Source organism: Callospermophilus lateralis, unplaced genomic scaffold (genome assembly GCF_048772815.1).
Source record: "Callospermophilus lateralis isolate mCalLat2 unplaced genomic scaffold, mCalLat2.hap1 Scaffold_193, whole genome shotgun sequence".
Taxonomy (NCBI): Eukaryota; Metazoa; Chordata; class Mammalia; order Rodentia; family Sciuridae; genus Callospermophilus; species Callospermophilus lateralis.
The window spans coordinates 185228-210649 of record NW_027512944.1 but is presented as its reverse complement, the minus strand read 5'-3'; the positions used below and the strand labels follow the sequence as shown (position 1 = coordinate 210649).

Sequence of the window (25422 nt, the reverse complement as noted above, 5' to 3'; positions counted from 1 at the left end):
AGAGATACCCTCCTTTCATAAAATGTTACAGTGTTCCATTACATAAATCTTTTAATATTTTGGTTATTTCCAGTACAAGTAATCACAAATAATGCTATAACATGTAAAAGTCACACATGGAATAAGGTTGCCATTCTCTCCAGGCTCAGAAATGTGTACGTTTTGCATGTTTAACTGATTCTATTTTGTATACAGACTGTATGCAAAATAGAGGGGAAATAAGAACATTCATGCCTACTTCTATATGTGGAAAGAAAATCAGGAAGGATATAAAACTGGCAACCAGGTCATAAGAGTCTGAGGTAAAGATTCTTCCCATACACACCTTCCTATTTTTAATTTTTAATAATGTGACTTTGCTACCTAGTAAAAATAAATAAATAAATTAATAAATAAATGAATGAATGAATGAATAAATAAATAAATAAATATGACTAAGAGAACATAGTAGCAAGAGATCTTCCAAAATTGGTAGATTAGAGGCATTATACACTTGCCTGCATCTCCTTGAAACCAAATTAAAATAACTGTAACATAGTTGCTCACTGAGATGAATGACTATGAGAAAATACCAGGTTTCAACTGTGGATAGAGACTTGGAGAAGCCCAAATAAAATCGACTGTGGAAGACAGAATGAAACAAAATGCACCAGTGCCAATCCCAGGGAAGTATGCCCCAGAGGTAGAGAAGAAACAGAGTCCCAACAAACATGACTGGCACAGGATCCAGACTCCTGCAGAAATATAGGCTAAGCAAACAACAGTACAGTTTGCATGTTAAATTGGCTCTGTAGAAGACACCTGTACTTCTTTGCATATTCTCAGTTTTATAATTTGGAGCCATCTTAGAAAAGGTCCTATTGTCTGAGGTTACTTACTGCTTCAGCAATCAGCATATGTAGTAACAGATGGTGCTTCTCATTAAACCTGGCAGTTTGCCAGACGCAGCTCTCAGAGTCTGGGGAATGAGCAGTCACATGTAGCCAGGACTGGAAACACCAGAAAAATGGACTGTGGATTATGCAGAACTCACCACCATCCCTTCCACCACAGATCTTTGAGACTCTATATCCTCTCTCCATCCTTGGGGGAGGCATACAGAGACACTCCACAGAGCTAGTATTAGCTCTACCCTCCAAGTACTAAGCTCTGAAGAGAAGATTTGGGGAGTTCCACATTCTGACATGTCATGATGTCAGCATCAGCTCTGCTCTAGAAGTGCATAACACAAATAGCTCCAGAGAGAATTTGTTTCTAGGAAACTCTGCATTCCACACTAGCTCATTCTGGTGTACAAAGCAGCTGAGAGGTATTCCAACTGAATCAAGCCACAAATTGCTACCATCAGTCAACTGACTACTACCACAAAAGAAAGGAGTAAGCCCCAGTCTTCTCTCTGTCCAAGCAGCACACAGACTAAAGACAAAGAAATTCTCTGATCAGCACAGTCAAAGAGTTTCTATCCTTCCTGCTCACTTGGGCACTCGAGGGAAAAGAAAATTTTCATTTTTTTTATTCATAGTTTTACTTTTTTTTTTTTTAACTCAGGGGTACTTTCAAAACTGCACTACATCCCCAGCCCTTTTCATTTTTTCAGACAGGTTCTCTTCAATACTGGCTTTGAACCTGTGATCCTCCTGCCTCAACTTCCTGAATAACTGGGATTACAGGCATATACCACCACACCTGGCTTAAGTTTTTGTTGTTGTTCTTATTTTTATGTGCTGTTTTGTGCTTATTTCCCTTTTTTCCTCTTATTTTTTGATATTGGGGACTGAACTCGGGGACACTCGACCCCTTGGCCACATTCCCAGCCCTTGTTTGTGTTTTATTTAGAGACAAGGTCTTACTGAGTTACTTAGCGCCTTGCTAAATTGCTGAAGCTGGCTTTGAACTCTTGGTCCTCCTACCTCTGCCTCCCAAGTCACTGGTATTACAGGCATGTGCCACCATGCCTGTATTTTTCTCCTCTTTTTAATATGAAATATTTTTCTTCTCTTCCTTTCTCCCTTTTCTATTTTACTTTTCTCCAACTATATTTTATCCCTTTGATTAATTCTATTTTTATTATTTAACTGTTTGCTTTTTAATATTATTTTTCTTCTTTCTTTTCATTTGTTGTGGTATTACTGTTTTTAGTTTTTGGATTTTACTTTATTTATCTATCTCATTTTTTATTTCTTCTTTGTTCCTCTTCTTTTTTTTCAGTGATTGAGATTGAGTCTGATTGTGTTGAACACATCAGCTGGGTGCTCTGCCACTGAGCTACACTCCCAACCCAGCTGAGGGGAATTATGCCTTGCTTGGGCCACACTTAAACCTTGGCAGATACTTCAACTTAGGGAATAGGAGGAATAAAAGCCCACAGACTATAACCTGTCCCCAAGCAAGCATGGCAAGGTGGGTGAATCTGAAGTCCCTCTTGGGAACCCTCACTATTATAACAAGAACAGAAGAAATAACATAACTGTTATAGGCACCATAAGTATGGTATATGGTGCATCAATATCTGTCATTCCCATACCCTATCAGACAGCATATTGCTGATAGGGTTGGAGGTGAGTGTGACAGTGGAGGGAGCTGTAACTGGCCATTGTTTCTCCCCATGAAACAACTAGAGATGCCCTGAATGTCTAAACAAAAGATAAAGGCTCCAGGACATCACCACAATTGGAACAGCCAGTAGCAGAACTGCTTCCAAGTTAACAACCAAGATCAACAAAGCCCAGGGGAAACCCCCAACACATACCTGATAGGGGCTTCGATTCCCACTATAGGAGTAATCACAGAGGGTACACTCTATATCTATTGCTGTCTATAGCAAAATTGCCTGAAATACCAGACAGACTACCCTCTTGCAAGTCCTATAAAGAAAATAAATCACTTAGGCTCTGACATATTATATATTGTGTAAAAATCTAACCACAGCCAAAGAATCCACAGGAAAGTACACAAGAAAGTACAAATTGAATTAAATTCAATACTAAATAGAAACCCAGTAACCCAGGGCTCACCAAGAAATAGTGGAAAAGAGTGAAAGATATTCATCCCAGTGGATGAGCAAATCTCAACATACAAACACAAGAAATATGAAAGCACAAGGCAGTAGAATAGCTCCTGAGGTTTATAAATCTCTAATAAATCTGTAATCCAAAGATATAAAAGTAGATGAACTACTTGACAGAGAAATTAAAAGAATAATTTTTTTAAAAACAGTTCAATGAATTCCAAGAGGATATAAGAGCTGAATGAATTAAGGAAACCAATGCAGGATATGAATGAGAAATTTGATAGACAGGGATTTTGAAACAGAACCAACCAGAATTCTTGGAAATGAAAAGCTCAATAAGTCAGATTTTTAAAAACTCACTTGAAAGCCCCACCAAAACATTAGATAGACCAAAAGAAAGAATAACAAGACTTAAAGAAAAAGTTGAGGAGTTATCAGATTCAGAAACTAATTTTAAAAAATCAGTAAAAATGAACATAATATACAAGATCTCTAGGATACCATTAAAGAACCAAACACAGGTATGATCAGAAAGGATGAGGGAGAAGAGCTACAGATTGAAGGCATAGAAAGTCTATTCAGCGAAATGTCAGAAGATAGCTTCCCAAATCCTGGAAAAGACATGGATATCCAGGTCAAAGAGACATAAAGAGTCCCAACTAGCCAAGCGCCATGGTGCTTGCCTGTAATCCCAGCAACTTGGGAGGCTGAGATAGGAGGATCATGAGTTCAAAGCCAGAATCAGCAACTGCCAAGGCACTAAGCAACTCAGTGAGACCCTATCTCTAATAAAATACAAAATTGGGCTGGGGGTGTGGCTCAGTGGTTGAGTGACTCTGAGTTCAATCCCCCGTATCAAAACAAAACAAAATAAAACAAAAAAAACCCAAGTAGACATAACAAAAAGAAAAAAGAAAAGAAAAAAAAGCTTACCCACAACATATTATATTTAAACTCCCAAAAGTACCTAACAAAAAATATTTATAAAGCTGCAAAATAGAAGGGTCAAGTCATATTTTAAGACAAAGACATTAGAGTAACAGTGGATTTCTCAGAAGAAACTCAAAAAGGCCAGAAGGGCAAGGAATGATGTATTTCAAGGCCTAAAAAAAAATAAATGTCAAACTCAATTACCATACCCAGCAAAGTTTCCCAAATCAAAGGAAAAATAAAGAACTTTCATGATAAGCATACATTAAAGGAATTCCTGACCACTAAATCAGCATTATAGAATATACATAAGGGAATTCTACACAGAAGTGAGGAAGAAAGACTAACACAAAAATAATGACACAGGAAAAAATAAATTTCAGTAGACGAGATTAGAACAGCTAATAAGAAAAAAAAAGGAGAGAACCAAACAGTATTAATAAAATCATCAAATTTCTAAGATCAATAAAAGAGCAAGACACAACATAGAACATTCAAAACAACTAGGAAAAAACTTCAGCCTCGGCTGGGGATGTGGCTCAAGCAGTAGCACGCTCGCCTAGAATGCGTTCGCCCCGGGTTCCATCCAAAGCACCACATACAAAGATGGTGTGTCCTCCAAAAACTAAAAAATAAATATAAAAAAATTCTCTCTCTCTCTCTCTCTCTCTCTCTCTCTCTCTCTCTCTATCTCTCTCTAAAAAAAAAGAAAAAAAAAAACTTTAGCCATGTATGGTGGCACATGCCTGTAATCCCAGCACCTGGGCAGCCTGAGGCAGGAGGGTTGTGTGTTCAAAGTCAGGTTTAGCAACTTACCAAGACCCTAAGCAAATCAGTGAGACTCTGTCTCTAATAAAATACAAACAGGGCTTGGGATATGACTCAGTGGTTGAATGCCTTTGAGTTCAATCTTTGGCACAAATAAAATAATTTTAAAAATTACAGAATAACAAGAAAAAAGTGCACACGCACCTTTTAATAAGAATTCTCAACATAAATGGTCTTAATTCTTCAATTAAAAGGTGCAGATTAGCTCATTAGATTAAAAAAGAAGACCAAATAATATACATTCTAAAAAACTCACTGGCAACAACATACACAAACTGAAAGTGAAAGGATGGAAAATGATACTGTAAGCAAACCAAATCCAAAAGCAAGCAGCAATAGCTATACTCATAGATGACAAAACAGAAAAAAAACAAAGGAGGTTATTACATATTGATAAAGGAAATTATTCATCAAGACACATTAACAATTACAAACATATGCACCAAACATAAGAGCACCAATTTTATAAAACACCACAGGACACAAAGGGAGAGATGGCCCTAATAATGAGTAACCGCAGTTCCCACTTTCACCCTACAGACCAAATAAAATCAACCAAAAAATCATCAGGGGTGAATTATACCATAGTTCAAATAACTTAACAGACATATACATCTAAGGGCTGCAAAACGTGTATTCTTTTCATCAGTGCATGAAACTTTTTACACAATAGATCATATTTCTGACCATAAAGCAAGAGTTAACTAATTCAGAAAAACTGAAATGATTACTTGTATCATATTGTATCATGATGGAATGAAACCAGAAATTTGTAACAAGAAAAACTGCAGTAATTATATCAAAACATTGAGACTAAAAATACACTGGTGAACAAACAGTAGGTTATGGAAAAAATCAGGAAGGAAATTTAAAAATTCCAAGAATCAAATAAAAATGAAAACATAATATAGTAGAACCTGTGGGATACAGTGAAAACAGTACTTTGGGGGAAGTTTATAGATATGAATGGCTATATTGAGGGAGGTAGGGGGAGGAGATCCCAAATAATAACCTAAGATAAATCTCAAGGTCTTTGAAAAACAAGAATAATCTAAGGGGCCAGGTGCAGTGGCTCACACCTATAACCCCAGTGGCGTGGGAGGCTGAGGCAGGAGCATCACAAGTTCAAAGCCAGCCTCAGCAACAGTGAGACCCTGTCTCTAAAGAAAATACAAAACAGGGCTAGGGATGCGGCTCAGTGATTGAGTGCCCATGAGTTCAATCCCTGGTACCAAAAAAAGAAAAGAAAAAATAAATGAAACAAAGAGCTGTTTCTTTGAAAAGAAAAATAAAATTGAAAAACTTTTACCAAATTTAACCAAAAGAAAGAGAAGACCCAAATTAACAAAAATAGAGATGAAAAAGGTATACTACAAAAGACAACAATCATAAGATCCTTCGGGAAAATCTGGGAAAACTACATACCCCCAAAAAAATGGAATATCTAGAAGAAATGGAGGAGATTCTGAACACATATTTTAAAAATCCAATTAGATCAGTAATGAGCAATGTGACTGAAGCAGGAGAAAAGTCTCCAAACAAGGAAAAGCCCACGCCTAGACAGATTCAATGCTGAAATTTAGCAGACTTTTAAAGAACAGCAATGCTTCTTAAGCTATTTAGAAAAAAAAGGAAGAAAATGTTTCCAAACTCAGCTTACCAAGCTAGAATTACCCTGCAACCAAGACCTGATAATGACACAACAAAAAGGAGAAAACTATATACTAATATCCTTGATAAACATAAATGCAAATAAATGCAAAATCCTCAATAAAATACAAATCAAATTCAATGGCACATTAAAAAGCTTGTCCACAAGTTGGCTTCATGAAAGGGATGCAAGGATGGTTTAACACACACAATTCAATAAATGTAATATAGCACATTAATACAAAAATTAATAGAGGATAAAAAAACTTGATCTCATTGATAAGAGAAAAAAACCTTTGATAAAATTCAGTAAAGCTTCATGATAAAATGCTCTGAATAAACTATATATAACACAATCATACTTTAACATAATAAAGGATATATATCATAGCCAACATCATACTGAATACAGAAAAATTGAAAGTGTCCCTTCTAAACTCAGCAACAAGGACCTGGAGTTGTGGCTCAGCAGTAGAACGCTCGCGTAGTGCATGCGGGGCACTGGGTTTGATCCTCAGCACCACGTAAAAATGAATAAATAAAATAGAGGTATTGTGTTCAGCTACAACTAAAAAATAAACAGTAAAATAAATAAATAAATAAACTCAGCAATAAGACAAGCATACCTATTCTCACCAATCTTTTTTTTTAATTGAATATGACAGTGGAATGCAATACAATTATAATTTTTTATAAATACAACAGTGAAATGCATTACAATTTTTTTTTATAAATGACAGTGGAATGCCTTACAATTCATATTACACATATAGAGTACACTTTTTCATACCTCTGGTTATATATAAAGTGTATTGACACCAATTCGTGCCTTCATACATGTTCCACCACTCTTATTCAATATAGTAGTACTTAAAACCTTAGCCAGGCCAATCAGGCAACAGAAAGAAATAAAAGGGATAAAGATAGGATAGGAGGAAGTTAATGTATCCCTTGATTACAGACACAATTCTATATTCAGAAAATCCTAGACTCCACCAAAATACTCTTAGAACTGACAAATTCAGCAGATTTGTAAGATTTTACAAAATGCACACACAAAAATCAGTAGCTTTTCTAGACACCAATATCAAACTCACTGAGAAAGAAATCAAAAAGCAATCCTATTCACAGTAGTCTCAGAAAACAAAAACTAAAATACCTAGGAATAAATAAAACCAGAACTGTGAAAGACTTCTATAATAAAAATGACCCCAAAGAGGTATAAACATAAAGAACTTGAGGAAAAAAAGAAAAAACTAATGGAACATGGGAAGGCTTCTCATGTTCATATTAGGAGAATATAATTTAAATGGCTATAACACCAAAAGTGATCTACATGTACCATGCAATCCTTATGAAAATATCAATGACATTATTCATAGAACTTGAAAAAAATTCTAAAATTTGTATGGAATCATAAAAGACCTAGAATAGTCAAAGCAATCCTCAGCAGAATGCACAATGTAGGAGCCATCACAATACCTGACTTAAAAATACACTACACAGCTATAGTAACAAAGATATGTACTGACGTAAAAACAGACATGAAGGCTATGAATAGAATAGAAAAACAAGAATAAAGCCACAAATCTGTACCGTTGAAATAGTGAGCAAGAACTTTTCCTTACTTCTTTGCCACAGAACCCTTCTTTTTCTTATATAATCTAAAAAATTCCTTAAAATCTGAATTTCAGAGCCTCCTAAAATAATAAAATGCTCAAACTAGTTTAAGAGAATTATATAAACTATGCTCTGAACTGTGTGTTAAAACAATTATTTCATATGAAACACTTCACCATTTGAAGTTTATGTCTGACATTTAAAAATTAAAATGTAAAAACTCAGATTTTCATATGTAATGTGACATGTACATGTTGGCGATTATGAAAATAAGGTAACAAAATTTATAAGTTATTAAAAAATTAAACAAATGTTTTCTAAATTTGAAAAACAATGTGACCAATAAAATATTGATTTTTTAAAATAAAATAAGAATAAGCATCCATTATAAATATATGAACTTAATTTCTTAAATCTGATGATTAAGGAATGCCAGTCTTACATAATTACTATGAAAGCAGATTTTTATCTAAGCTAAATAGAAATTCCATTATGAGAAGATTTCTTATCTAAATATTGAGATAGACCATAGTGACTGTAAATCTCAAAAAATTCCTTTTTGAGAGGGGGAGTCTCACTATGTTGCCCGACTGGCCTTGAACTTGTAATCCTCTATCCTCATCTTCCCAAGTAGTTGCAAATATAATCATGTGCCACCATGCCTGGCTTCAACCTTTATAAAAATTAAATTCTGAAAGTTTTACCTTCATGTGATTTTTCAAAGGATCCAAAAGATTGAAATGAATATTGCACTTTGGACAAGCTCTTGGAAAAGGTGTTCCATTTTTAGATTGATTTGATGAGGTGTTTGCACCTAAAATAAATTCAGAACATTTATGATTCAAAACTCATCACTTTTGAACATTAAATAATCACTAATAGTTTCAAAATTTATAATTATTTCTAAAATTTATGTATAAATACTATAGTAATTTTTATAGTATAGAATGTCAGATTTCATATTTACCTTTTGATGGCATAGCCTGGGAAGATGTCAGTGAAGGAGGTTTAACTGAAGGGAATTCAGCTGGAGAATTTGTTCCAGAAACAACCTCACAGGGCTTAGGCTTTTTTGGATTAGCACTGTTTACTTCAGAAGCAGAAGGATGTTTTGATAAAAATGAACTTTCATTCACACCTATAATGATTTAAACAGTGGAAAAAATATTTTAGAACACCTAGAATACTACTCATAACTAAGTACAAATACTTTGGAGTTAATTTACAGATAATATAATTAATTACCATATCACACAAATAACAACAAAAATTAAGTGATCCAAACTCAGGGCATATACAGAAATAGTATAAACATTTATTATAAACTCCAAGAATTAAGATAATTTGTAAAATAACCTTTCTATGCAAGAAATTCTAAATGTGGCTTCAAACAGAAATACATAAACTGCTATTATAAAAGAAGCCAGACCAAAAATTTTAAAGCAGAAAACACTGAACCAAGTTCCCAGAAGTAAATTACTTTTGGATACTTAAATGTGTTAGAATTTGTTAAAAAAAAAGAAAGAAAATCTGACAATAACTTTTTTTTGTTCCAAAAATTGATACCCTCATATGCCTTTTTATTTTGCAACTTAAAATGTCTACTGCAATGTTAGCTCTTTTCTCACCTAACAAACTGAAGAGAGGTCTACTGACAGCTTTAGGTGATTTTAACCACTTATTGCCATGTACAAAGTGGAAACAACTAAGTTTGAATAATATTTTACTCATTCATATGAAAGGGCACATAATGCAGGCAGTTAGTATAAGGATTTTCATACTATGTTCCCCAGAATTTAATGGGGTCATTTTAGGGAATATATTGGGCATGTCTGACAAAAAAAACACTTTTCCATTTTATTTATTTGATATTCACATAAAATTTTGTTTGTACAGGGATTTCATTAAAAAAAACCTCTTCCATTTAGAAACCATTGCCTTAAGGATAAAGAATTTAGACCTATTTAGAGCATTACTAAGAAAAATGGGGATATTTAGACTATAACCAAGCCAAGCAAAGTCCTTTTAGAAAATAATACACAATGGGCTTTGTAAAAATGAATTCTAAAACTGTACATCATATTTTAATAATGCCAACTATACACTAAAAGTAGAAGCAGTGAATAAACTACAAATATTCTTGGCTTTTAAGTCAGACAAGATAAGTTCAAATCCAGACTATGACGTCAGTCTCTAGTTATGCACTCTTAAGCTTATTTAATTAATTTTTCTGAGTTTAAGCTTCCTTTTTTGTAAAATAAGTTATAATGCCTTATTTTATAGAGCTATTTAAGAAAAAGATAATATACTTAAAATATCCCAAGAAAATATTTGGTACATAAAAACACTCAGTAGAAAGTGAAAGCTACTATCATTACTAACTAAATATTTCCCATCTTTATTTTAGGGGGAAAAATTATTCCAACAGATATAATAGTAAGAGCAAATATGCCATAAAAAAAGTATTATAGTAGTTAGCTTCTTTCTTACATCCTTTGAGATAACATAAAAATGATCTCCCACTAATGAAGCACTCTATTACAAACTGCAGGTCCATAAGACAGATTCCATGAGATCCCTTTAGCATTCTTGTGAGAGGTTTAGGTTACCTGAAAAACCACTAAGTGCTAGCATTTCAAATGAATCAGTTGATTTTACAACAGGTTAAATAGTAGAAATAGATTGCTTTAATGGAGGAATTTAACAGAAGAAATCTCAATGTTAAAAAAAGTCACTTGCATTTGATTGAACTTCTGATTCTTTAACTTATCTCCGTTCTATTAGACTGTGCTATTCCCTACTTTTAAGAAATTCTATCTCTGCCAGTATAAATCCTATACTCACTCAAGATCAAACTCAAATTCAGTCTTCTCTGAACCCTCATAATTTCTACCGTGTGTTACTGAACATCATAGTACATATAATTATTAATATTTATCATACATAACTGCTGTCATGTCATTTAAACGTTATAAATGCATTTTTAAATTTACTTATCTTATTTGGCCATCAGAAAAGCCCTGAATAGAATGGCAATCATCAAGAATATGGCAACAATAAATGTTGACGAGGATGTGGGGAAAAAGGTATACACAAATATTGTTGGTGGGACTGAAAATTGGTACAACCACGATGGAAAGCAGTATGGAGATTCTTCAGAAAACTTGGAAGGGAACCACCATTTGACCCAGTTATCCCACTCCTCAGTTTATACCCAAAGGACTTAAAATCTGCATATTGGAGTAATGCAGCCATTCAATGTTTATAGAAGCTCAATTCACAATAGCTAAAGTATGTAACTAATCTAGGTGTTCTTCAATAGATGAATGGGTAAAGAAAATGTGATATATATATATATATATATATATATATATATATATATATATATATATATATATATAATGGATTATTACTCAGCTTTAAAGAAGAATGAAATTATGGCATTTGCCAGTAAATGGATGGAGTTGGAGAATATCATGCTAAGAGAAATAAGCCAACCCCGAAAAATCAAAGGCCAAATGCTTTCTCCAATACCTGGATGCTAATTCACAATAAGATGGGAGGCACTAGAGAAGAATAGCATTACCTTAAATTAGGTAGAGGGAAGTGAAGGGAGGGGAGAGGAGGGAAGGTGATGTGGGGATAGGAAGAATCATAGAATGAAACAGACATTATTACTTTATGTATATGTGATTGCATGAGATATATGTTTCTACAATATGTACACTAAGAAAAATGAGAAATTATATCCCACTATGTATATCAAAGTGCATAAATGCATTCTTCTGTCATGTATAGCTAATTAAAACAAATTTTAAAATTAAAAAAAGCCTGGAATAAACTATATTAAAAATTAAAATAAAGGGCTGAGGTTGTGGCTCAGTGGTAGACTGCTCACCTAGCATGCGTGAGGCATTGGGTTCAATCCTCAGCACTACATAAAAATGAAATAGATACTGTGTGTCCACCTACAACTAAAAAAATATTTTTTAAAAAAGAATTTAAGTAAATCTCCAAATGGCTGATTCAGGTATGGTGAATGAATGCATAATATAAGAAAAATAAGTACCTCTACTTTGAATAATATCAGAAAACAAAAGTGGAAAGAGGTAAACTGACTAAACATTCTCCAGATTAGAGGTTCAAACTTACTTCTTTCAAATTACCTTATTTACTGCTCAGACTAAAGTTTCATTCTTTATATCAGAAAACCTGACTAGAGAATAGGTGTCATAATCCTTACTTTTAAGAAGTTTCAAGAATTCATATCTTCTATGAATAAAAGTCCATGCATTTGTAAAACCAGATTTAGCACAAATACATCCCCATTTCTCTTTGGGTCTTACCTACTTTATTAACTAGAAGTTTACTAGGTATGTAGTGACACCAAGAGAAGTGAGTATCAAATATTGTGGAAAAGAAAAACAGTGGTGTACATCTAAAATCACAATGACTCATGAGGCTGAGGTAAGAAGATTGAAAGTTTGAGGGCAACTCAACAACAGCTAGTCTCAAGTAAAAATATTTTTAATAAAGTTCTAGATCAGTGGTAGAATGCTTGCTTAGCACATGTAATGCCCTAGATTCAAATCCTCTATACCACACACACAAAAAAGAAAAAAACATTAAGCATTATTACTATGGAAAAAGAATGGACAGAAGTTGAGTTTGGTAGATTCTTCACACTGATCTGTTTAGTAAACAACCTAAAAACTCCAAAAAAAATCATATACATCTCTACTTCATCAAATATTTGAAACACATATAAATTGCCAGTACATAAAGATTAAGTACTTTGATTACAGAAAATTTTCAATAAGACAAAATTTATACTATACAAATGTATTTTGATTAATGAAGAATTTTGTTATACCCTCAATGAACTTAAAATCTTCTTCAATAGGTAAATTTCATTACTTTTTCAAATAGCATTTATTGAGTACTTACTATGTACAAATCATTTCTTTAATGTGGTTACTTCACACTAACACTTTAAAATCATGTTTTACTATCATATTGAGACCATTTATTGGACTAGAGTGACACTAACCTAATGAAGAAATCAATAATAACAAACACTTTTTCCCCTAACTGGTCATAGAAACTAATTTTTAAAATAGAATATTTAGGGCATATGAGGACCTCTATAATTCATATAAATTACTTTAAGGTGTTAAGTTTGGCTCCAAGTGAGAATGAGTTCAAAGAAGTTTAGCCAAGATTTTATATAAAGTTACCCAAAAAGGCATTCAAAAACTATTAGCACAACTCCATGTTACAATATATGAAAGACTTCACAAGAGGATTTGAGCTTCAAAATAGAAAGTTAATTCCATAAGCAAATTCATCAAGTTTTTCTTTTATAACTTTTTGGAAAAAGTACTAATACCAACCTGCTATAGAAAGTGTTGGTCCCCCTTGGTAATGTGATAATCCTGTCTCCTGGGTCAAGTCAAATAGTAATTCTGAAGAATTATTAGATACAACTTGTGATGAGCTCATTATGTAATCCTGTTAAAATATTTCAGAGAAAGAATATTACATTTATTTATTATAGTTATAATTATTTTTCATAAAATTTATAAATGCAAATTAATTATATGCCAATATTATAAGAATAACCTTTGATGCCTCAATTATTAATAAGCTTAAAAACACAAAGATGATTTCTAATTTGCCAAAATTATAATTTACTAAAACTTTGAAAGCAAGCTAAGAGAGCTGGTTTATTCCTGACTAGCCAATTAATTTGAAGGAAAAATTATAGTCCAACATTTTCAAGATAAAAGAAAAGTAAATCCATTTTACATTAATAACAGTGATACACTCTGAGAGGGATTCTAAAAATGCTGTATCACCATCAAAAAGCAAATAATAGAACTGGGCAAAATCTTGGGCTAAACAAGGAGACAAGTATAAAAAATATTAACATGGTTATAAAAGTTAAAAGTTCTTGTGCCTCTAAAAAATTCTGCATCCTGGTGTCTGGGGTGTGGCTCAGTGGTAAAGCACTTGCCTCCCACATGTGAGGCACTGGGTTTGAGCCTCAGCACCACATAAAAGTAAATAAACAAAATAAAGATACTGCATCCATGTACAACTAAAAAATATATATTTTTTAAATCCTGCTTTCAAAATATCAATACAAACAAACAGAAACATTAAGGATGAATATATCAGACAATATGAATTTTGGAACCATGTTTCTTGGAGAATGTTATAAATCAGAAAAGACTGGTCCCCTCACTCTTCCTATCATCCCACAGAAAGCTGTGGTAGGCCAACCTCTCCTTTAATAAGGCAAATATAAAAGCAACCTGGCCAGTAGGCTGAATAAGTAAGAATGCCAAGCAGACAGGGAACAGAATAGAAGTTATTTACAGAAGTGATCTGGGTCAGCAGCCCTGCTCCTAGAGACCAGAGCCTCAAAGGAAATTTCAGCCCTTCCATGAGGAGAAAGGGTGGTTCAAACTAGCAGGAAGATCTCAAGAAAAGAGAAGTAAAAAGTATGAGATGAACTATGCTGTGGTCAAATATACAGTAATAAATACATTTATGTGAAAATATACACATATATTTATTATAAATAATTATGAGAATTGTGGTCAATAAATTTAGGAATATTCAAATAGCATTGTATATTAAAAATACTGACACATACACAAAACACACACCACAATATTATGCTCCAATGCCATTTTCATAAAAGACAATCATTGTTGAGAGTAAGCCAGACCACTCTACATGTTGTAATATATAGCAAGCAAGTTTTAAGATTAACAATGCTTAAAAATCAAACTGGAAAAAAAGACAGCTACTTTTAGGAAAAAAAATGGGCAAAGGACATAAACTGAGATAATTCAAACTAAAATGCAATGGCCAATATATTCAAAATACCTTTTTTTTCCAACATACTAGTCAAAGAAATGCAAATAATAGTGTTTACTGTATTGGCATTCTTCAACACTGCAAAATATATAATTAGCAGCTACGCTTAAGAGTATCAAGATCAAAAAAAGAATTAATAACTGCAGAAAACATAAGACTAAGAATAAACTACAAGGTGAGATCATGAATAGGATCCTGGAAAGAAAAGAAACATTAATGAAAAAACTGGTGAAATTCTAATAAGTTCTGAGGTTTAGTTCATATTAATTGCCTGTGATAAAAAGTTAACATTGGGGGAAAATGGGTAAGAGAAATATAGGAACTGTTTGAATTATTTTTTTCTTGTAAGACTAATGATAGAACTGTTATGTCTTATTGATATATGGTTTTCTTAAGCAGTGGGAGGGAGGGGAAGAAAGGGAGCAAGGGCGTAGGAATGATGTGGAATGAGTTAGACATCATTACCCTAAGTATATGTATGAAGACATGAATGGTGTGAAAATACTTTGTGCACAATCAGTGACTTGAAAAATTGTGCTCTATATGTGTAATATGAAATCAACTGCATTCTGCCATTGTGTATAACTAATTAGAATAAATAAATAATTTAATTAAAAAGACTAATGATAGTTTGAATTAAGTTAAAGTTTGAAAATGATGACTGGGGATGTGGCTCAAGCAGTAGCGTGCTCGCCTGGCATGCATGGGGCGCTAGGTTCCATCCCCAACACCACATAAAAATAAAAAATAAAAATATTATATCCACCTAAAAACTAAAAAAATAAATAAATTTTTAAAAAAATGATGAAACATTCACTACTGGCAAAGTAGAGATTATATTTTGGTATTATCTGCATAAAAATGTTAGCAGTAGTTACCAAAGCCTTTAAAATAAGGTTCACATGATTAAATTATTCTACATTCAAGGATTCATCATGATAAGGAAATGAAAGTGTAATGGAAAATTATTTATAATAGCAGAAACATTAAAACCTATATATCTAATAATAGAGGAGTGGTAAAATAAATTGATGGATAATCATGCAGTCATTAACATCAAGATTTTGAGAAATAATCAATGATATGATCCAAGTAGAATGTTTAGTAAGAAGTGAAATACATATTGACATATACAACATGATCCGGATATATTCTTCTCTCTTTTCTAAACTTTCCTCACAAAATACATATTATTTTATAACAAAATTTGAAGTATTTTGTTTATAAATTGAGGACTGATCAAGTTTAAGAATTTTGCTTTGTTACTAACTTTCCAATTGACACAGGACTGTTAAGAAGTTATTGAAATAAGTTATTACTGTAACACAAATAACATCTAGAATTTAGTACCAAAAAGAGAGATATGGATATTTGAGCCTTAAAATGTAGTTTAAAAAAATCAATAATGCCATACTGAACTATAACTAAGCAAAATTTTACTTCAATTTAAATATTTTTTCTAAATATATGCACTTTAAGAATTGAAAATTTCATTTTCTAAAATAGTTCTTTTAACATAAGTATAATAAAGTTAATGCTGTTAAACACTTTTCTAGAAGAAAACTCTGGTTAATTATCACAATTTCAGAGAGCAGGCAATCCACTAATCAACAATAACTAATTAAAATAATTCTCCAATTGAGAATTATTTTATCTCCAATTGAGTCATTTTCCTTGAGATGGCAGGTACACTGTGTTCAATTTTGAGGAAGTGATTGCCAACTACCCAAAATAAAAGAACCATGCCTGGCAGATATATACTAAAGTGGCCACCACATCCCACCTCCTGTTAATCATATCCTGTGTGATTCCCTCCCTTTGCATTGGACCTCTGACTTGATTCGAACCAGTAGAATACAGCAAAAGTAATAGGATAAACATGATTTTCTTTTAGTAATTACATTAATTCAGACTCTAATGACATTTTGCTAAGGATTCTCCCTTAATACCTTTGAGAAAGCAAGTAGCCAACCTGGGAAGACCCATCTGACAAAGAATGAACCAAAAAACAGTCAGATACTGAGACTCAGTTTGACAACCTGTAAGGAAATGAATGCTACAAACAACCATGTGAACTGGAAGCAGATACTTCCCCCACAAAGCTTCAGATAAGACTGCAACTTCAGGAACCACATACTGAAAGTGGCCTTGTGAGACCCTAAAGCAGAGGAGCCAGCTAAACCATCATCCGACCCACAGTAATATTACATAAGACTGTGAGATAATGCATGTGTTGTTTTAAATACATACATGTGTGATAATGTTGATACAAAAAAACAAATAAATAATACACCATGGTTTGTCAGTCATTGTTTCAAGTAAAAATGGTGTTCTAATTTTTGTTGTAATTAATCTTGGAATTTTATTCCTTTACAATTGCCAAAAAAATAAAGATAAACAATAAAAACAGCACAATGAGGAAGTCTCGAGTCATCCAATGTACACAAATGGGCATATATTTTTCAAATTAAATCCATTACTATATTTCTTATAAAGAATTATTTATTAGTTCTTAGGGATTACCTGAAAAATGTAGTCCTGGTCAAAAGGAAAGAAAAGATCAGATGCGGAGAATTTCTGAAGTGTGAAAGATACAATATACTTAGTTGTATAAGTACAAGATTACAGTCCCTGAACAAAGGACTGCAATCTCGTGCAAAGGACCTATAGTTTCCTCTACCAAAAGTTATTCTTTACCAGTAAAACCATCAACAGCTGCTTGAGGATAGGGTAGAATCCACTCAAACTTGATTAGGCACATTGTAGGAAAAATTTGAGCCCAGGTTTGTATATCTATACACAGAATGGGTCTGATTATCTATGTTTGGTGTAATGATTCCCTTTCTGCATTTTTGGAATACTATTCCTAAGTATAGGATGGTCTATCTCCAAATCACTTGAAATGGAGAACTTGTGTAAAGATATTGTAAGGGACCAGCAAGAACAACAGAAACGTAGGAGCACAATACCATCTATTATGTGTAAAACTGGATACCCAGGGAATAGAGTGAAATGTCAAAAAAATTTCCTGGTACACAGGGAAGACAACCAAAAACCAAAAAAACAGCCTTCTTCTATCCATGTGTTATCCAGTAAAACTCTATGCCTGTAGCCATTAAATTACCAGGTAAGGGTTTCATATACCATTCCATAAATAAGGAAAGAAAATTTAGACTAAAAAGAATATAAGACAATAAGAAAAAGATAACTCTTTTGATTCTGGGCTTAAGGAATGAGAATTTCCTAAGATATAAGTAAAACAAACTCAAACTTTCAAATTTCCATACTCCAATTCCATTTATAGTTTAGGTAAGGCATGACCAATATTGCAAGGTAATTAAAATGAAGCAGAAAAATAACTGTTGGTTTCAAAATCCAAAAGGTCATGACCTGGAAACTCACCTGGATCCCTACCCCTTAGACCATCTGGTGCCATCTACCGATTTCATGAAACTTTCAATGAAGGGCTCTGAAAAGGACTTGGCACACTGCTTGAACTTTTAGGCTTAGAAAAGAGCTAATTCTTCTGTAAGAATCTACAGTCTTTTAACAAAACGATTATATATAATTTGGGATTAGTAATATCTAGGGAAAAAACATTCCAGTATGATGGATTAAACAGATGTCTTACACATAGTCTCCGCCTTATGGGAGAAAACAGGGGAGGCTCATAATGGTCACCTTTTTCAGGTTTAATGAGACGAGAAAAAAAACCTATATGCCCTACATAGGGATCACTTACATTATAAAGCTATAATTAAATATTTAGTTCAAGAATAAATTTGGGAAATGTCTATTTAGATAAAATGTTCTATTTTTAAAAAACAGTGTAGCTCATAATTCAATCACACAAGCACCAAACTTCAGACACAGAAGTACTTTATGTATACTATTTCATCATGCAAAATATTTTAAAAGACAAATATTAATGGGTAGAGTTTAAAAATTAATGACATTAATGTTTTATACTTAAACTGGTGTTAATAGATCTTAGTAGTTTCATCAAGGAAATGAATATAACTAGAATCTACAACCCATCTAGGACTTAAGCCAGAGACTCTGAATCATTCACTGCCTACATACAGTTTTAGCCATGTATGAATGACAATGCAATGAGGCCTAGATGTGAGAACTTCCATCTGATACTAATATACACTTAGTATATTCCAAAATTTTAATCTAAGCATTCCAAATCTTTCCTTATGTAACTGCTAAATGAGAAAAGACAGAAATAAACAGATAAACAGTTCACTCGGATAAACAGTTTCACTAGAAAATTTTTCCAATCTCAGAAGACCTCCAATGCAACAAGCCAATCTAAGCCTACTTCTTTCTCACACATCTGATATTTAACCTTTGGCTTCCTTCTAGTCTCCAATCACATCCCCATTTTGATTCTCAAGTTCTTACTGGCCTCCCCCTCATCTCTCATCCCTAACTCCTTACAGTAGAATAATTAAACTGAGTCCCATAAGACATTCACAAGTTTTTCTTTAAAAATAATATCTTATAAAATTTGGCTTTAGTAAAAGTAAATGCTTACTGGAAATTGCTGGTTTTGAACTCGATATCTCTCCAACAAAGATGGGCTCATCATCATCATCATCCTCAACTTCTTTTACTTTCTTCTGCCATGGTTCCAGTTCTTCTTCACATTCCATAAAGAGTTCTGCCATTTTTAAATTATCTAATTTTCAAAAGGAGAGAAGTAACCTTATTTTCAAAAAGAAAAGTAAAAACATTTTGCAGGGTGAGTACCAGGGATTGAACTAGTGGACACTAGACCACTGAGCCATATCCCAACCCTATTTTATATTTTATTTAGAGACAGGGTCTCACTGAGTTGCTTAACACCTCGATTTTGCTGAGATTGGCTTTAAACTTGTGATCCTCCTGTCTCGGCCTCCCAAGCTGCTGAGATTGCTGGGATTACAGGCTTGCACCACCATGCCTGGCAGTAAAAACATTTTTGTAATACCTGATATTGAAGATCTACTTTAAAAATTCTAATAGCAATTTCTGAATTGATATTCGTAGTCAGTACCCTGTAATAACAGTAAGAAATTCAGATCTCACTAGGATAAAAACTAGTATAATTAAGATAGATTAAAAGGTAGATAGGAAGACAGAAAATGAAAGATATTAGTTATTTACCATAGATAGAAAACTTAGAGATAATAAAATCCAAAGTGAGCTGCAGTAGTACACCTAGATAAACATATTCTATCTAATCATTATCTTTCTAAAGAGATATTAACCACAGGTAGACTAAGACTAAGAAATAACAGGTAGGAAACAAACTAGAATTACTACCAAATTCAGGAACATTAGGCACAGAGCAAAGAAGAGATAGGTGCTAAATTAAAATACAGGAAATGAGGGAGGCTTATACCAGCCAGGTTATATTACATTTTCTCACCTGAAGAAACCGATCAAAACAATACATACAGTAAATACTACTTCTCAGAAATTATGACCAAGTATACTGAGCTCCTAAGAAGCACATAGATATAGGTAGAACACCAGTAGCATCAGGATTTTAGGAAAACCTCCTATCCACAAAAGAAATAAAAATTTCCAGGGTTCTGGCATTATCTTTCATACATCATTTTTAAAAGGTAATTTTTTATTATACTAAAATAATATCATTTCTACTTTTAACTCAAAATTCAAGCAATATTCTACCATAAAACTGAAAGATACCAACTGAAATTATGCTCTGGAGACGGCATGCAAAGCAAATATTTTAAAAAATTAGATGCCATTTTTTTATAAATATATAGAAAAGTATGTCACAAACCATTCCCTAGTCTAATATTTAAATGTTTAGTAATCTACCTATCAAAGGCCTTCCTATTTTTTCAAATGTCATCGACATCACAAACTGACCCCTTTCTTTTATAATTGTACTATTTTAATAGTTAGATAAGAGTTCTTTAAGTTTTTCAACTCAGATCATTAAAAATACTAAAATCTATATCACTTCTGCACAGAGTACCTTACCTTAATAGTCTATATCATTCCAGTCTACAACATAAAAAGGACATGGACTTGAAATCAAATTGAATGGTTTAAATCTTCACTGCCTTGTAATTGTATGACTGAAGAAATTACTTGAAGCTATTTATGATATCTACCTAAGTTTTATATACATTCAAGAAAATGGAAAACACCATGTAAAACATCCATTTTCAACTAGAAACTCAAACAATTAATTGCCTGCTTGCACTAATCCTTGGTTCAATTATAAATTCCTCAATAAACCATTACATTTTTATTTTCCTTTGAATTTTGAACTACATTGACAGTCAATATCATTCAATTCAAATGTTAAAACACATGATCTCAAACTACTCTCTTTCTTCATGTCTTAATTTTACATAGCCACAGTCAAATTTAATTCACTGAGAATACATTTCCCCCAGAACATTAGATAATCAACATACCCACAGCATGAGGTAACATATAGATAAAGTGAAGTAAGATAGTACCTAATTTTGAAAAATTAGGAAAGATCCACTGTGAACTGATAATAAAAGTACTATTTATTTCCAGCTGATATATGTAATGAGTTAAATTGTGTTATCTCAAAAGCCATATGCTAAATTCCTAACCCTCACTACCTCAGACTTTGGCTATATTTATAGATAGACCTTTAGAAATAAGGTCACTAGGGGCTGGGTGATAGCTCAGTGGTAGAGCACATGCCTTGCATGCATGAGGCACTAGGTTTGAGCCTGAGCACCACATATAAATAAGTAAATAAATAAATGAATAAATAATATTTTTTAAAAAGGTCACATGGGTGGCAATAAAATCCATATAACTGTTGTCTTTTAACAGAAGTGAAAATTGGGATGCAGGCATATGCACACAGAGAGGACCATGTGAAAACCTAAAGAGAACATGGCTATCTACAAGCCCAAGAGAGAAGCCAGGCTCTCCCCTTGTGGCCCTCTGAAGAAACCAACCCTACCAACAAGTTAATCTTGGCTTTTTAGCCTCAAAAATTATGAGAAAACAAACTTTCATCCTATAAACCACCTAGTCTGTGGTACTTTGTTGTGGCAGCCCTAGAGAACTGATAAGAGTATGCAAAGATCTTTCTTGTTCTTTCTCACAGGACTCTGCCATTGTTAAAATATCCAGAATACACTGCAGAGAGAAACGTTAAGGTCACATAGCACTTTTTAAATGTTTTCTAGAAATATTTTTTGTCTATGCATAGAAGAAACACATGAATATACTAAATTGATATTTATCTCTTTTAACAAAAAGAATAAAGTTCACTTCTACTTTACTTTTTTATATGAACATTTGCTACTCCAACAATTTTAAGTTTTTAAGAAAAAGTCCTCCACCTTCTCTTGAAGCAGTTAAACAAAAACCATACACACTGTCATCTGTTGTGGCCACAACACTTACCTTTTGGTTGAAAAGGTTTTTCGCCCATCAAGTTGCAGAGCTAATTTTCTGTAAATTGTCACCTAAGTACTGATACATGAGATCAGTCAATTTTATGAATCACTTTAAGGAAGACTAAATATTAAAACATGGGACTTGGAATTAAGAAATTATTGGGGAGAATTTTGATCTTAAAACTCACCATGTGCCTCCAAACAAGACAGCAAATTATATCTGTTTTCCCTCCTGTAAAATAAAGATATATTATCATTAGGATGGGGTAATTAAACTGCAATAAACTCTTTTTTCCTATAAAAAGCTCAATTTTTAAGTTGGATATGTTTGATATATACATAACTCATATAACTGATTCATCCCTAAATAAACCCAATTAAATAAATAAAATGGTGGTTGAAGTAAGCACTTAATAATTGAATAAATACAATGAATTACTAAATAAAAACAATTTTTAAACAATATTCTTTCATAAAAACTAGTAATCAATCACCTCATGATGTACTGTTTTAGTAAATCTGACTTTTCAAATGCCAATTGGCATTCATCTTTATTACCTACTTTTCACGTTTCAGAAATGTAATAATTTCTGTAAGAAAACAAAAGTTAAAATAAATTCTAGTTTATTATTCTATTTTTTTAGCAACTGAAAAGGAACAAAAACTTGGTTGGATACATTTCATCATAGACTGATACATTCAAAATATAACTACTGAGATCCACCCAGACTGGCCTCTGCCGCACAGGGCCCAGGCGCGCAGGGCCCAGGTGCACAGCCCTTTCCCAGCGGGGCAGACACTCGCCATAGCCTAGCCTCTGGTGCAGGACCACCCCGTCTGACCATTCGACTACTGAGGAGCCCAGATCCAGCCCAGACTGCCACTCCAGCACCCTGGGTTTATGCTCTGAGTAGGTCGGGTTCATCCCTCCCCCAGTGGGGCAGACACCTCCAGAGCCTAGCCTTTGGCACAAGACCACCTCTTCCTACCAGCAGACTACCACAGGAGGTCAAGCCCAGTGGCCCAGATCCACCCACACCAGCTTCTGCAGGGCCCAGATCCAGAATGCAGTAGCATCCATTGAGGGTCTGAAAGCCCAACATCAAGGTGAGGTATAGACAATCTGCACAGATACCACAAGAATATAGGGAAGAAACTGTAATGTCTCAGATCCACACTGCAAGAAAGGAAGACACATAGACAACATGAAAAAACAAGAGAGGAAAGTGCCCCAAACAAGACAGGACACTATAATAACAGAACGTATGAACACCGAAGTTGATGAAATGTCAGAGAAGGAGTTCAGAAGGTTCATAATCAAAATGATTTGTGAATTAAAGAATGACCTAAATGAGCAAATACAAGCACAAATTGATCACTCCAACAAAGAAATAGGAGAGCAAATACAGGTAGCAAAAGATTACTTCAAAATAGAGATAGAGACTCTGAAAAAAAAACAGTCAGAAATCCTTTAAATGAAGGATAGCTTAAATCAAATAAAAAACTCAATAGAAAGCAAAACCAACAGACTAGATCACTTGGAAGAAAGAATGTCAGATAATGAAGACAAAGTATACAATCTGGAAAATAAAGTTGACCACACAGTGAAGAAAGTTAGAAACCATGAACAGAACATCCAAGAATTATGGGACAGCATCAAAAGAACAAATCTAAGAGTTATTGAGATAGAGAAAGGCATAGAGTTTCAAGTGAAAGGAATGCACAATCTCTTGAATGAGATAATATGAGAAAATTTCCCAAGCATAAAGAACAAATTGGAAAACCAAATACAAGAGGCTTACAGGACACCAAATGTACAAAATTACAACAGATGTACACCAAGGCACATTATAGTGAAAATGCCTAACATACAAAAAGAATAAGGATAGAATCTTAAAAGCCACAAGAGAGAGGAATCAGATCACATATAGGGAGATACCAATTCATTATCTCAGCAGATTTTTCAACCCAGACCTTCCAAGCCAGGAGATTGTGGAACAACAAATACCAAGCTCTGAAAGAAAATGGATGCCAACCAAGAATCTTATATCAGCAAAACTAAGCTTTAGATTTAATGATGAAATAAAAACCTTCCATGATAAAAAAAAAACGTTAAAAGAATTTACAACTAGAAAGCCTACACTACAGAGCATCTTCAGCAAAATAGTCAAAGAAGGGGAAATGAAAAATAATGATGAAAATCAGCAGAGGGAGGGATTACACTATTGGAAAATCTCATCAAAGAGAAACCAAGTCATGTTAAATATCAGAAATAAACAAAAATGGCTGGGAATACAAATCAGGTCTCAATAACAATGTTAATGGCCTAAACTCACCAATCAAAAGAAATAGACTAGCAGATTGGACCAAAAAAAAAAAAAAAAAAAAGACCCAACAATATGCTGCCTCCAAGAGACTCATAGAAAAAGACATTCACAGACTGAGGTTATGGGTTAGGAAAAAGCATACCACTCACATGGACTGCAGGAGCAAGCAGGGGTTTCTATCATCATTTCAAATAAAGTAGACTTCAAACTAAAGTCAATCAAAAAGGATAAAGAAGGACACTACATTCTGCTCAAGGGAACCATACACCAACAAGACTTAACAATTATAAATATATATGCCCCGAACAATGGAGCGGCTATGTTCATCAAACAAACTTTTCTCAAGTTCAAGAGTCAAATAGACCACAACACAATAATTTTGGGTGACCTTAACACACCTCTTTAATCACTAGATAGATCTTCAAACAAAAGCCGAACAAAGAAACTATAGAACTCAATAATATAATCAAAAACTTAGACTTAACTGAGTTAAGAATATTCCAACCTTCAATGAGAGAATATAATTCCTTCTCAGCAGCACATGGATTCTTCTCTAAAATAGATCATACACTATGCCACAAAGCAACTCTTATCAAATATAAAAAAGTAGAGATACTACCCTGCATTCTATCAGATCATAATGGAATAAAATTAGAAATCAATGATAAAATAAGAAATAAAATACACTCTAACACCTGGAGACTGAATAATATGCTACTGAATGATCAATGGGTTACAGAACATCAAGGAA

At 33.4% G+C, this 25422-nt stretch overlaps 1 pseudogene; it reads right to left on the bottom strand.

The window, feature by feature from the left end:
- LOC143388422 (zinc finger protein 280D-like) overlaps positions 1-23269 on the bottom strand; it is a 54885-nt pseudogene extending 31616 nt beyond the window's left edge.
- Between the last annotated feature and the right edge of the window lie 2153 nt (positions 23270-25422).